Genomic DNA, 15,326 nt, shown 5'->3' with positions numbered 1-15,326 from the left:
GTTTTTAGTAGGTGCGTTTCAAAATATTACCCACCTCAGTGATATTTGTGTATACAGTAGCTCATGTACTTTTGTCCTTGATATCTTTCTGAAACTTCAGGATTATTCCCCTCTTTTGATGTTACCTATTGGCTTCTCTATTAATTTGATCACAGACCTCTTCAGTTTAATTTTTCTAAAACAATTACAGTCTTACCCTAAATATATATTTTTATGTCTCCAATGACTCCTCAAACCCAGAGTCATCTATTTTTCTCTTTCAATTTATTAGTTACCATTCTTTTGACCTAATAAAAATATTTTCTTTCAGTCTTGACAACTCATCATGTTTACCTAATTGAATCTTAATCAGAAAAGGAAAAAACGGATACAAAGATACTTTTAAATCATTTGACAAAACTAGACCTGATTGAATCTTAATCAGAAAAGGAAAAACTGAAATAAAGGTACTTTTAAATGATTTGACAAAACTAGGAAATCTATGGCAGATTAGATACTAAAGTTGATTACTGTGATTAAGAAGAACATTTATGGGGGCCAGAAGTTTGGTAGAGTGCTTGCCTAGCATTTACAAAGACCGGGTTTGATTCCTCAGTACCCCATATGTAGAAAAAAGCCAGAAGTAGTAGAGCTCTAGCCTTGAGAAAGCTCAAGGACAGTGTGCTCAGGCCCTGAGTTCAAGGCCCAGGACTGGCAAAAAAAAGACAAAGAAAAATATTTATATTCTTAGGAAATAATGCAGCAGTGCTACTTACTAGACACTATGTTGAAAATGAATTATACAACTTGTGGGTGGGCATGGGAAAGAAAATGGACAATGCAAGGGAAGGAGTGACATCGAAAAAGAAATGTATGCTTTATCTGATTTATATAACTATAACCCTCTGTAAATCACCTTTGTAATAATAAATTTTAAAAAAAAATACACGACCTCAAAAGACTAATAAACAAGAGCTTCCCTATGACCCAGCAATCCCACTCCTTGGCATTTACCCAAATGTCCAGAAACAAACACATACTAAAGCTACTAACACAACGATGTTCATTGCATTATTTACCATAGCAAAAATATGGAACCAAACCAGATTCCCTCAGTAGATGAATGAATCAAGAAGATGTACTATACACAGTGGAATTCTATGCTGCCAACAGAAAGAATGACATCGCCCCATTTGTAAGGAAATTGAAATACTTGGAAAAAATTATATTAAGTAAACCAGACCCAAAGGAACATAGGTTCCATGGCTTCCCTCATTTGTAATAATTAGTACACATCTAGGACTCTCCTAGCAGAGGATACAATAGCTCAAAATCTATGTACATATGGCCAAGTAGGATGAGGCTAAGCAAAATGAACTCTAGGATATGGAAACAAGAGGTTTTATATTTGTGTTTGTTGTTCTTATGTACTATGTGAAGTTATTTCTTTTCTCTTTTTTCATTTACAGTTAATTTCATGTGGTTACAGTATCTGACTTTGTTACCTAGTATACTGTATATACATTTGTTTATTTGAAATAGAGACGAGAAAGGGAAAATCAAGATAATTGGGGGGGTCGGGGAGGGAAAGTAGGAGAAAAACATGGGAAGGGGTATCAGTGTCCAAGAAGTAATGTACCCACTACCTGTCAAATGTAACTGTAACCCCTCTAATATGTTATCCTGACAAAAAAAAAAGGTATACTACAGTATTTTCAAGTAGAGAGCCAAATGTGTCAAAAAAGAAATAGTATTGGGAAAAGCCTGTAATCTCAGCCAGGGAGTAGAAGTGGAAGACAGTTGATAGTATAAAGTTAAACCTGGGAAAACTACTCCAGAAATTATTCTTTTCTTTTTTCTTTTTTTTTTTTTTTTTACCAGTCCTGGGCTTGAGCTCAGGGCCTGAGCACTGTCCTTGGACTTTCTCAAGGCTAGAGCTCTACCACTTGAGCCTCAGCACCACTTCCGGCTTTTTTCTATGTATGTGGTACCGAGGAATCGAACCCGGGTCTTCATGCATGCTAGGCAAGCACTTTAACCACTAGGCCAAACTCCCGGCCCTCCAGAAATTATTCTCATGAATAAATGAGTCAACAAGTAGAAAACTTTCCCTAAAGGAACAGATGACAGCCTGGTGGCAAGTGTCAGAAAGCAGCCTCTAACAGCCTGCACCGCAGAGGGTGGCAAAAGCTCAACAAGTTACCCAAGCACCCTTCCAGCTCTCCTCACCTCTGCCTCAGGTGCCCTCTTGATTGGAATCCCACATGGAGATTCTTTCACAGACTGTATACCACCTCAGATGGTCCCCACTGGGCACCAGCTTCCACTGGCCTGCAGGAGGGCCTTAGCCCTGACTTGGCCCTAGGATGACAGCAACTAGGGGCCTTTCTCAGCACCCATTTTGGCTGTCTGAGGCTACTTAGCCCTAAGATTATGGACTAATTTGCCCATAGTCTTGATTTGCCTATAAAATGGCAGTCTGCCTAACTACACCTTAGTAGAAAAAATTGTCCTGTTTTTCCTGGAAGAGCTATTTAGTCTTGGCTTGGTCCGATTAGAATTGTTTGACTTGTTTTCCCTGAGGAGAGCTGGACAGGCTGACTGCCATCAAGGAGAGCATTTGGGGCTCTGTCTGCATCAACGCTGTTTGAAATGAATAGCCTGCAGCATAGTAGTTGAGCCAGTAGATGAGCTCTGAGAATATTAGCTAGGCCTCACTTGGGGCCTAGGAGAGCTGAAGTTCTGTTGTAACCATTAGGCCTCATTCAGGCTGAGAACTGATGTCCTAACTGTTGAAACTGTTAGGCCCCAATGGGGCCTAGGAGAGCCAATGTTCTGCGGTAACTGATAGGTTTCACTCAGGCCTAGGAGAGCTGATGTTCTATGAAACTGTTAGGCCTCCCTGGGGCTTATGATAGCAGTTGGTCTTCACTTAGTCTGAGGAGAAGGACTCGAGACCCTTGTCCCTAAGGAATGCTGGAGGAGCTGACTTCCATCAAGTTGACCACTTTGGGCCCTGTCTGCACAAATGCTGTTTGAGATGAATAGCCTGCAGAGTAGTTGAGCAGGTAGAACTACGAGGATATTAGGTAGGCCTCACTTGTCTAACAGAGGCAGACCTCAGTGGGGTCTGGGAGAGCAGACATTCTGTGGTAACCATTAGGCCTCACTGGGGCTAGGAGAGCTGATGTTCTAAAAGTTGAAAACATTAGACCTCATGGGGGCCTAGTGCAGAAACCATTAGGCCTCACTGGGGCTTATGATAGTAGTTGGTCTTCACTGAGTCTGGAGAGAAGGATTTGGTCTCCTTGCTCCTGAGGAGAGATGATGGGGATGACTTCCAACAAGTTGAGCACTTCAGGCTCTGTCTGCACAAACTCTGAGATAAATAACCCACAGAGTAGTTGTTAAACAGGTTGGCCTGCTCTGAGCTTTGATAGGCCTCACTTGTCTAAAAGAGGCAGGTCTCACTGGGGTCTAGGAGAGCTGATGTTCTGTTGAAACCGTTAGGCCTCACTGGAGCCTAGGAGAGCCAATGTTCTGTTGCAACCGTTAGGCCTCACTAGGCTTAGGAGAGCTGATGTTCTAACAGTTGAAACCATTAGACCTCACCGGGGCCTACAAGAGCCATCATTCTGTGGTAACTGTTAGGCCTCACTTGGGCCTAGGGGAGCTGATGTTCTGTTAGAACCGTTAGGCCTCACTGGGGCTATGATAGCAGTTGGTCTTCATTGAGTCTGAGGAAAAGGATTTGGGTTCCTTGTTCCTGAGGAGAGCTGGAGGGGTGGACTTCTACCAAGTTGAGCACTTGGGGCTTTTCTGTTTTCAGGAGTGCTATTTGAGGGGAATAGCCTGCAGAGTAGTAATTAAGCCAGTAGACTTGGTTTGAAGAGAATTCATAGGCCTCGCTTGCCTGCAGGAGGCATTGAGGCCTCGCTTAGCTCTAGAGCTTTGGTCCCAACTATACCTGAATAGACTAGTTAGCTCTTGACGTGGCTTCAAGGATAGCATCTGGGCAACTTTCCCTGAGAACCATTGGTACTGAGCCCAGGAAGAGCAGTATAGCCTGAGGTGGCACAATGATTGAGAGTGACTTACCTATGGGAGTAAGATTTGTTGTAACTTGACCTACAGGATAGGAGATCCCCCTGAGTTGGCCAGTAAGGGAGAAGATAGTAACCTTTTCCTAAAGGTGTGTGAGCACCTTGTGTTGGTCCAAGAGAGAGCCATTTCAGCTGTTGTGAGCCAGTCAGAGTTACTCAAGCGGAGGTGCCCTGAAGATTTAAGATTGTCTTGGGGCAAAAAGCCAGAGACATCCTAGCTAAAAAGCACCTCAAGTGAAATGGGCTGTAGATGGGGCTTAAGTACAGTGCCTGAGACCCTTAAGTTCAAACAGAAGTAACAGCAGCAAACCAAAAGAGTCTCAGGGCGAGAACAGATGGGATGAGGGGACATGATGGAAAAGGTGGCTAATCGAGAAGCATGGGACACTTAGATGCACACGTGACATTGTAGCTGAAGTTCAGAAAACTTGAAAGCCTGAAGAAAGTTCTGGAGGAAAAGCAATTAAACAGCCCTAGCTTGCTTGCTGGTGGCCGACACTGAGTAAGAGCAGTAGAGATAGTGACAAGGAGCTAGGGACTTTGTTTGGGTCCAGGACTGTGGACCTAGAAGCTCCACTGGGTTCTAGATGATACACGGTTTCTGAATGCCATTGCCTCTTTGGAGCCTAGCTGGAGATGGCACTGTGCTCTGTCCATGCCTGAGCACCTGCCCACTCAATACCCTGCCCACCAGGGCTGCAGCCCTTTCATCCCAGCACTCTGACTCTCAGATGACCCTTCCCAAAACCTTCAAAGGGTAGACATGCCTAGAACAGACACTTCTGATCCAGAGAATAACCCATGGGGTCATAAAATGCCAGACCCTTGCTGCTGCTGTCTGGGCTCTGTGAATATTTGATGGACTGCTTGAGTTCAGGAAATTTTTTTAAAAATTTTCTTTTGCCTCCCAGGAGATGATGAGCCAGTTTCCCCTCCACAAGGCCTGGCTTCTTGCACCCTAGTCTCACCTCCTCTTGGCTCATGCCAAAAAGACCTGGGGCCATGGTTCAAGTGGTATAGCCCCTGCTGCGGTAGTAGGAAGCCATGAGTTTGAAATCTTACTACTAGCAAATGAGAACATAAAAGAAGGACAGATGACCTTGGAATAAGGATTCAGCAAATGGAGCAACCACTTTGAGAACATTCTCACGAAGAAGAGACTGTGAGTGAGAGGTGCTGGGTCATGCCATTATGACACCCACCTGGAGAGACAGCAAAGATCCCAGGTTGAAGATGGCCCTAAGTTCAGGCACATCAGATAGTTTTGTTGGATATTGAAGAAATAAATGCATGAAACATGCATACATGCATGCAACTCTAAGCAAACAACGCATTGCCACTAGCTAGGCCCACTATCTAGTCCCTTACCAGCTGGCCATACTCCTGATCCTTCTAGACTCTTCTCCCCGGGGGCAAGTTGCTCCTGCTTAGCTCACTGACCCCCAATTGGCCACAAAACACTCACCCCTCTGCGCTCAGCTGAGCTGGACAATCTCCCTGGGAAAGGACTAACCTGCGTTCATTGATCGAGGCCCCTCCCTTGGAGCCATGCTAAGTTAGAAGAGCAGCCATAGGAGAACACCGGCCCCAGTTCCTGGTTCTCAGTCACTATGAGTTGCTGGGGCCACTAGGGCCACACCAAATGTGAATGTGGGTTGGGGGGCGGCATAGGAGGAAGAAGGAAACACAGATCTTGGAGACACAGCACAGCTGCACTTTGCCCAGCAAGGAGGCCTCGGCCTCCCTCACTCCTGCCTAGGCACATTGGGGCTGCACATTCCATCTGAGCACCCTGACTGGGAAGAAGCAGGCTAGGTTGACATGGTGACAGGAGTGGCCTCACATCACCAGAAAGAACAACCTCCCCCACCCCCAACCTTACACACACCCAAGGACAGATGAGGGCTCAGTGGCAAGTGTCAGGAAGCAGCCTGTGACCGCCTCTACCCCAGGAGGTGGCACCCTTTCAGCTCTCCTCACCTCTGTCTCACTCAGGTGCCCTCCTGACTGGAATCCCACTTGGAGATTGTGCCGCTGATTGTACATAACCTCGGATGGCATGGAGACCTCTGGTCATAGTGGCTGGGTCACAGCAGAATAGAGTTTCCCCGTTGCTGGTGTTGGACGCATACCTGGCAGATCCCTCACACCCTTTGAAAGCAGGATCCCCCGAGCTCCGTGGGGAACTCCCTTATCGCTAAAATGCAGGGAGACACGAGAAACAAGGTCTTAGTGACTCTGAAATCAGTATAGAGAATGCTATACTTGACTGAAGTCAGCCTGTTGTGAGAATATCTCCAGAACATTGTTGCTTTCACCACCAACTGTTCCTTCCTCCCTCTCCCCCACCCTCAGTCTCTGGTAAACCTGGTCCTACAGTCTACTTCTATGCCACAGCTTAGTTTTTACACAACTGGGTCCAACAGGATTTTTTTTCTGAGAGGACGTGTCAAGCAAAAGGATTTAGTCACATCTTCATTTAGAGAAATACTTCAGCTTTGAACTGTATCCACACATAGAGTTGTGATGTGTCAGTTGAGCTGGTATTACTAGGGGCAGAGTTAGGGTCAAGTGCAGAAGCTCCCTGTTAACTCGCTCTCCCCACTTCATGTTTATTTTGGAGAAGAACACAACAAAGTCCTTGAAAGCAGGAAGCAAGTGTCCTTTTTAATCTCTTCCAAACTCCAGTCCTGTTTCTGGTTCAGGCTACATTCCCACTAGGTTGTTTCCTGGCACCACATGTGCCCTCAGATGGCAAATCTTCGAGGGACATGATCTCTTCAGCTTTGGTGGTCATTGTGGAGTGGCCACATAACCCCCCTCTATGTCAAGCAAGCCATTTTGCCTGGTCTGGCAGCTGCATGGGTGGAAAAAAGACTTCCAGGCTACGTGGCAACCATGTTGACAACCGAGTGGCTGTTTCCCAGACAAGTACTTGGCGATGGCTCATTCCAATCTGAGTCCACCACAACACTACTATCTCAGTGCCTCCTCCCACCATAAACACACTCCCAAATACTACTGATCAAGCAGGAAAAATTCTGCCCAGCACATGAGGAGCCTGGGCTGCCTGTGAGATTGCTCAGAAGCAAGCACTGCCTCGGAGATCCTTCTAGAGGCCCTCTTCTCTGCCTTCTTTTCTTGGGACAGTGGTTGTTCCAGGATGTACTGGCTCACTCACTGCCCTCTTGATGGAGCCAGTCAATACAGGGTGATCTATGAGCAGAAGAGGAGTCCCACATGCATTTGGGGGTGTAACTCTGCCTCCATGTGAGGTAGCTTGGCATTTGCAAGTTTTTCATAGATGTCACTGACCTGGTAGGCAAGATCACCCATTATTGAGATGATTTCACCATGGCAGCCATTGGACTTAATCTCAGTTCTCTTCTCTTCCCTTGCTCCTTCTTAACTCGGCCATGGATAGCTCCTGTGCTCTTCTATGGCAACCCTCACTTTGGGATCCATAACAGCTGAGCCATAAAATACTCTGTAGCACCTCTGTAGCAATGTTGCTGAGGCAAAAAGAAAAAAGTCTCACGGTTACTCTATTTGGGGAGTAGACATGCTCTGATCCAGTCAGCATGTTGTAGAGTACAATGCCAAGACTCCACGTATCTACAGGTGGGCCATCTTGTGCCTCTACCTGGAGCATCTCAAGACTGTGCAGGACCATGCGAGACCATGGTGCCACAAATACTCTGTACCTTTGGCCTGGTTGGAATTGGGCACAAAGCTTTATGTGTCTTTGTCTATAAATTAATATGTTTTCAGGCTCAACAACCTGGGGTACAGCTTCGTGAGGGTGGCAATATTGCAGGGCCTCCACGATTTGTATAAATAGACCATGCATTTCCTGTTTCTTTCTAGCAGACTTCCCTTTTGATGTGTGATCTAGTAAATTCCTGAGGGTCATGCGCTCTGTGACTAAAGTAAGATATACCTGCTGTCCTCTAGCCCATGGAATAGGCCAATGTTATGTTGGAATGAGCTAACTTCTTTATGACTTCAACCTCTGTGCAAATATAGGCCTATGCTTCTCTGCAAGGTTTTGTGGTGACTCCAGTCTTCATTAACATGCCTTGCAAGTCTGACTTTGCCTAATCTACCTCTTCTAATTATCTAACCCGGTACTAGTCCATAAGCTTTTCTACCTCAGATCTCAGCTTCCTGCTATCTCTCATCGCTGCTCTTTCTTTCTGGGTGGCAATATGAACTAAGAGTGCCAGTTCTAAGAAGGAAGTAGCTAGAAATACATGAAATATCCAAGCTTAGAGTTTGTTTCAAGAGGAAGAGCACCTGTAGAGCAAACATGATGCTCTCCCTAACTTAAAACCACAATACAAGAATCTTCCTCAAAACAAACACCTCAAATAACCTACAATGAACCTTAAGACCTTAGGAAAGTAAGGACAAACCAAGCCCAAATATGGGAGGCAAAAAATAGTAAAAGTCAGAGCCAAAATTCATGGAATGAAATCCAAAAGAATAGTACATGGTACTAGTCGCTTACCTCTGTCATCCTAGCTAGTTAGGAGACTGAGATCTGAGCATTACAGTACAAAGCTAGCCCAGCCAGGAAAGTTGATAATACTCTTCTCTCCAATTAAGCACAGAAAACTGCATGTGAAGCTGTGGTTCAAAGTAGTAGACTACTCGCCTTAAGCAAAAGAGCTCAGGGACAGTGCTTAGGCCACATTCAGGCTCCATGACCAAAGTCAATTCTAAGTGGATCAAAGATGTTAAGGTGAGACCTGAAACTGAAACCTCTAGAGCAATACAGAAGAAACACCTCAAGTTATTCACATGGGCAACAGTTATCTGAACAGGCTTCAGTTGCAGAACTCCTGTGGTGTGGTTGGTTAGTGCTTCACACTTCTACGACTCCAACAGATCAGGAAATAAATAGCAAGTGTTGACAACAGATCTGCATCCTGTTCTAAAGCTTCTGCACAGCCAGAGAAACAGTGGAGAAGACGAAGAGACAGCCTACTCTTATGGGAGAAAGTCTCTGCTGCCTATTTATCCAATGGGGGCTTTATATGTAGAATCCGTAGAGATCTAAAATAGAATAGCCAACAGGCACTTCACCAAATTATGTAAGAGAAAATGAGATAGGCATGGTGGCTTATGCCAAGCAATCTTGAAGCATACAATGAGAGAATCACAGTTTGAGGCTAGCCTGGTCAAAAATAAAAAATGAGATAACCCCCCACCAAACTCATTGAAAAAGCTAGCCATGGTGGAACCAACCAGTGGTTTGAACACAAGGTAGAGGCATTGAGAATCAGGATACAAAGCCAGTCCAGGAAAAACTAAAAACTACTAAAGGTAAATTGGCCAGGAGTGTGGCTAACATAGTAGGGTCCCTGCCTAGCAAATGCAAAGCCCTGAGTTCAAACTGCAGGAAATCAATAAAAGACTGAGGTACATTCTTTTCAAATAAAGTTCAAATAGCCTCTACATATGGGGGGAAAAGTTGCCATCTTTGGCCATCCGGGAAACCAACTCCCAAGCATTGAGATTCCATCTCACCCCAGCCAGAATGGCTGTCATAAAGGAAATAACAAATTGCAAAGCTTGTCAAAAATACAGGAAGGAAATTGGTATCATTGCTGGTGGGAGTTTAATTTGGCCACTATGGAAATCGATAGAGGTTTTGCAAAAAGTTAATATAATTCCCATATTATGCAGCTTTACCACTCCTCAGCATATATACCCAGAAGATATGTGCTGACTGTAAAAATGCCTACTTTCCTATATGATTGGAATCAGCTGAGGTGGCCATCAGATAAAGGAAATGGGGCATGTACTCAGCCATGAGGCAGAATGCAATTATATTGTTTGCAGTTAAGTAAAATGAACTGGCTAGTATGTATTTTTTTTACTTTGTTTGGTTTCCAGTGATAACTAGGATTGGGACTCAGCATCTTATACTTGATCTGCTTGCTTTCTTGGCTGGTGCTTTACTACTTGAGACACTTCTCCAGCCTGGTATTTTGATGATTACTTTGATAATAGAAGCTCTATCCAGGCTGGCTTTAAACTGCAATCCTCCAGATTTCAGTCTCCTGAGTAGAACTGCAGGAGTGAGCCACCAGGATCTAGTAACATCATGTTTCTTGAAATAAGCAAGTCCCACTGAAGACCAAGTATAGGCTCATTTCTCTAGTGTGGAAACAAGCAGGGATTCATATGGAAATTTGGGGTTGTGGAAAGGAAAAAAAGGTGTGGGGATAAGAGTGAGTGAGCATGAGCTAAGTACGTTAAATGAACATATGTAAATGCCCCAGTAAGGCATTTACATACAGGTAAGACTGGAACCAATGAGGTGTCCCTGAAAGACCAGCTCATCCAGAACCTCAGGCTATGTGGCCTTTCACATTTCATCACTGTGGCTCTTTGTGAGGTCAGAGTGGGAAATGCTCTGGGTGCAAACTCCACTGGAGTTTCCTGATTCTTACAGATACTATCCCACATCTTCACAAAATGACAAGCCCTCAACCCACTAGCTTGTGCAAACTCATCCTCACTGATGTAGAGATTAAAAGGTATAGGATACTTCATTACCTTATTATTACTTGAAGGCTTAAAAATTCATATTTGGCTTATGAAGCCCTCATAATTAGCAGGGAAACCATGGGTTCAAGCTCATAGTTGTAGCTTGATGCTACTTTCATGCACCTGGCATCCTAGCAAAAATAGGCAGACTGAGCTTCAGATACACAGGAAGAAGTAAGATTCTTCCTTAAACCAACTGTCTTCAGCAACTCATCAAAAAATTATACATTATGATCAAACAGGAGTCATCACAGGGAGGCAAAGCTGGTTCAACATACGCAAATCAATATGATTCAACACATCAACAGGAGCAAGGACAAAAATCACATGATTGTCTCAATAGATGCGGAAAAGGCATTTGACAAGATCCAACACCCCTTTATGTTAAAAGCTCTGGAGAAACTAGGAATCCATGGAACATTCCTCAATGTAATAAAGGCTGTGTATGACAAACCTACGGATAGCATTATACTTAATAGTGAAAAGATAAAGCTATTCCCTCTAAAATCAGGAACGAGACAAGGATGCCCACTCTCTCCACTCCTCTTTAACATGATATTAGAAATCCTAGCCAGAGCAATAAGGCAAGAAGCAAACATAAAGGGGATCCAAATAGGGAAAGAGGAAGTAAAACTTTCCCTCTTTGTAGATGACATGATTCGGTATTTAAAAAACCCTATAGACTCCACTCCCACACTGCTTGAGCTGATTCAAAACTTTGGAAAGGTAGCAGGGTATAAAATTAATGCTGAAATATCAACTGCCTTCCTCTATGCCAACAATGAGAGGAATGAGACAAGAGTCAGGAAAGCAACTCCTTTTGCAATAGCCTCAAAGAAAATAAAGTACCTAGGAATTAGCTTACCTAAGAATGTAAAGGACCTTTTTGATGAAAACTTTAAAACACTGAAAAAGGAAATTAAAGCAGAACTGAGGAAATGGAAAAACCTCCCATGCTCCTGGACTGGAAGAATTAACATCGTGAAAATGGCAATCTTGCCAAGGGCTATCTACAAATTCAATGCAATACCCATCAATATCCCAATGGCATTCTTTAAAGAAATAGAAGAGGCAATCCAAAATTTCATATGGAATAATAAAAGACCCCAGATAGCAAAAACAATTCTTAGCAAAAAGAAAAACACAGGAGGAATTTCAATATCAAACTTTAGACACTATTATAGAGCAATAGTGAACAAAACAGCTTGGTACTGGCACAAGAACAATCTTGAAGACCAATGGAATAGAACTGAGAACCCAGATATTAACCCATAGACCTATGGCCACCTAATCTTTAATAAGGGAGCCAAAAAAATAGAATGGAAGAAAGACAGCCTCTTCAACAAGTGGTGCTGGCAGAACTGGTTAAGCACATGCAGAAAACTAAAGTTGGATCCTTCTTTGTCAGTCTGCACCAGGATTAACTCCAAATGGATCAAAGACCTCGAGGTAAAAGCAGATACACTGAAAACTTTACAAGAAGGAATAGGAGATACACTAGGTCTCCTTGGCACAGGTCAAAACTTTCTTAATCAGGACCAAGAAAAACAACACTTATCCAGAGAAAGTCTGGATAAGTGGGACTGCATGAAACTGCAGAGCTTATATATGGCAAAGGACATAGCTAGTAAATTAATTAGGAAGCCTACAGAGTGGGAGAAGATCTTCACTAACCATACAATGGTCAAAGGCCTCATATCTAAAATATATCATCAGCTCAAAAAAATTGAATCACTCCAAAACTCATCTTCAAAGTAACAACCATCTCATTAAAAAATGGGCCAAAGACTTTGAGTCTTCTCTGAAGAAAAAAATAAGAATGGCCTATAGACACATGAAGAAATGCTCAACATCTCTGGCCGTAAAAGAAATGCAAATCCAAACAACTAGGAGATTTCACCTCACTCCAGTTAGAATGGCCAGGATCAAGAAATCTAATAACAACGATGCTGGAGGGGATGTGACCAGGAGGGATCACTACTACACTGTTGGTGGGAGTGCAAACTCATTCAACCACTATGGAAAGCAGTATGGCAGCTCCTCAAAAGACTAAATATAGAACTCCCCTATAACCCAGCAATTCTACTACATGGCATTTACCCAATCATCCAGAAACAAGGGCATACTAAATCCACTAGCACAACGATGTTCACTGCAGCACTATTTACCATAGCAAAAATATGGAACCAACCCAGATGCCCCTCAGTTGATGAGTGGATCAACAAGACGAGGCATTAATACACAATGGAATTCTATGCTGCTATCAGAAAGAATGATATCGCCCCATTTGTAAGGAAATGGAAAGACTTAGAAAAAATCATATTAAGTGAAGTAAGCCAGACTCAAAGGAACACAGGCTCAATGGTTTCCCTCATTTGTCATAATCAATAGAAACCTTGGGCTCTCCTAGCAGAGATTTACAATAGAATAAAACCTAGATACAAAAGGCCATATAGAATGATGCTAAATGAAAAGACCTCCAGGATATAGAAACAAAAACCATATAATGAGTGATTGTTGTCCTTAATGTACCATGTTATCTCTCATCTCTTTTGCTGTCCTTTGGTTAAATCATATTATTACAGTATTTCACCTGGTTATCTGATATATTGTATATATGCATATTTGGTTATTTGAAATCGGATAGAGAAGGGGGGAAAACAAGATGAGGGGCATGGGTGAGGGAGGGAAATGGGGACCAAGACATGGGAAAGGGTATCAATGTATGTGAAGTAATGCACCTTCTATCTGGTGAATATAATGTAACCCTTCTATTAATTATAATAAATATATATATAGGGCAGGGAATTTGGCCTAGTGGTTAAAGTGCTTGCCTAGCATGCACAAAGACCCGGGTTCGATTCCTTGGTACCACATACATAGAAAAAAGCTGGAAGTGGTACTGAGGCTCAAGTGGTAGAGCTCTAGCTTTGAGAAAGTCCAAGGACAGTGCTCAAGCCCTGAGCCCAAGCCCAGGACTGGCAAATAAATAAATAAATAAATATACATATATATGTGTATATATATATATATATATATAAAGATTCTTCCTTAAAGATAAACAGTATGGGCCTGGTGCCAGTGGCTCACACCTGTAATTCTAACTACTCTGGAGGCTGAGATAATAAGGATCACAGTTTTAAGCCAGCATGGGCAGCAAAGTCTATAAGACTTGGAGCCATGGCTCAAGTGGTAGAACACTAACCTTGAGCACAAAAGCTCAGGGACTGTACCCAGGCCCAGAGTACAAGCTCCAGGAATGTAAAAATAAAAAAAAGAAGTATAAAAGTGAATTTGGGATTGTTACTTGATTAGATAGAGTGCCTGCTTAATAGGAACATGGCTTCTGAGTTAAATCCTATCCTAGAACACACAAAATGCCCCTCCTCCCAAATCACACTAAGCTAAAAAATTTCCCTAGTATCTGTCCTCGGGGCTATCAGTCTTTTTTTGTCAAAATTTAGATTAATTGGTGTGGAAAGGAGGGAGAATTTACTCTCATTGTGACATTTTACCAAAATGCTTTGTTACCTAGGACATGATAGAACAAGGCCAGGGGAGGGCACAGAAGGGGATGGAGCAGTGTGAATAATATGAGTGAAGTACTTTGTACTGATACATAGCGATGCACAACTGATATACATAATTACGAAATAAAACATGAGAAAGGGGAGCCAGGCATTTGGCCTAGTGGCAGTGTGCATACCTAAGAATGCACGAAGACCCAGATTTGATTCCTCGGTACCACATACATAGAAAAAGCTGAAAGTGGTGTTGTGGCTGAAGTGGTAGAACTCTAGCCTTGAGAAAGCTCAAGAACAGTGCTCTGGCCCTGATTGCAAGCCCCAGGACTGGCAAAGAAAGAAAGAAAAAGAGAAAGAAAGAAAGAAAGAAAGAAAGAAAGAAAGAAAGAAAGAAAGAAAGAAAGAAAGAAAGAGAAAAAGAACAGCCCAAGCAACAAGAAAAAACAACGGTGAAATATATATATATATATATTTCAAGCTTAAAAGACCCAAAATGAAAACATCAACCCTAGAAGCAATGCTTCTAGCCTCAGCCCAGGACTTAAATCCTTGTATAATGCTTTCCATCACAGGGACTCTTAGTGAGGTCACTGCAGGAAATGTACCCAGGCATGGCTGAGCCAGACCCCAGTGGTTGCTCCATTTGAGTACTCGGGGACCCCTTCCCTCTTGTTAATAAAATAATCATACTTCAGCTTTATGCTTCTGTGGTCTTCTTTATTTAGAAGTGCAAAGGTATAGGCTCCGCTGATGCTTTATCAATTGGAGACTTAAAATTCTGTAATAACCTGAGGTTTTTAAGACATTACAATTGCGAGACACTAGTGGCTCACACTTTGAATCCTGTCTCCTTAGGAATCTGAGAATGGAAGGATTACAGTTTGAGGTCTGCAAGGTAAAAGTTTCTGAGAACCCTGTTTACCAAGTGTATGATGCCCTCCTGCCTATGTGAGAATCTTTAAGTACTCAGATTTCTGTCTAGCCACACACCTGAGAACAAGGGAGATCTTAAATGTAACCAGTATATAAAGGGGTTGCAGACATGGCTCTGTGGTAGAGTGTCTGGCTAGCAAGCAGGAGGCTCTGAGTTCAAATCCCAGACTACCAGGATAAACAGAAGACATCTAGACCTATATCAGTTGTGCCTTTCAACCTAACTACC

The sequence above is a fragment of the Megascapheus bottae genome, chromosome 4 (genome assembly GCF_031878675.1).
Source record: "Megascapheus bottae isolate mThoBot1 chromosome 4, mThoBot2.hap1, whole genome shotgun sequence".
NCBI lineage: Eukaryota > Metazoa > Chordata > Mammalia > Rodentia > Geomyidae > Megascapheus > Megascapheus bottae.
Note: the sequence above shows the minus strand (reverse complement) of the source record.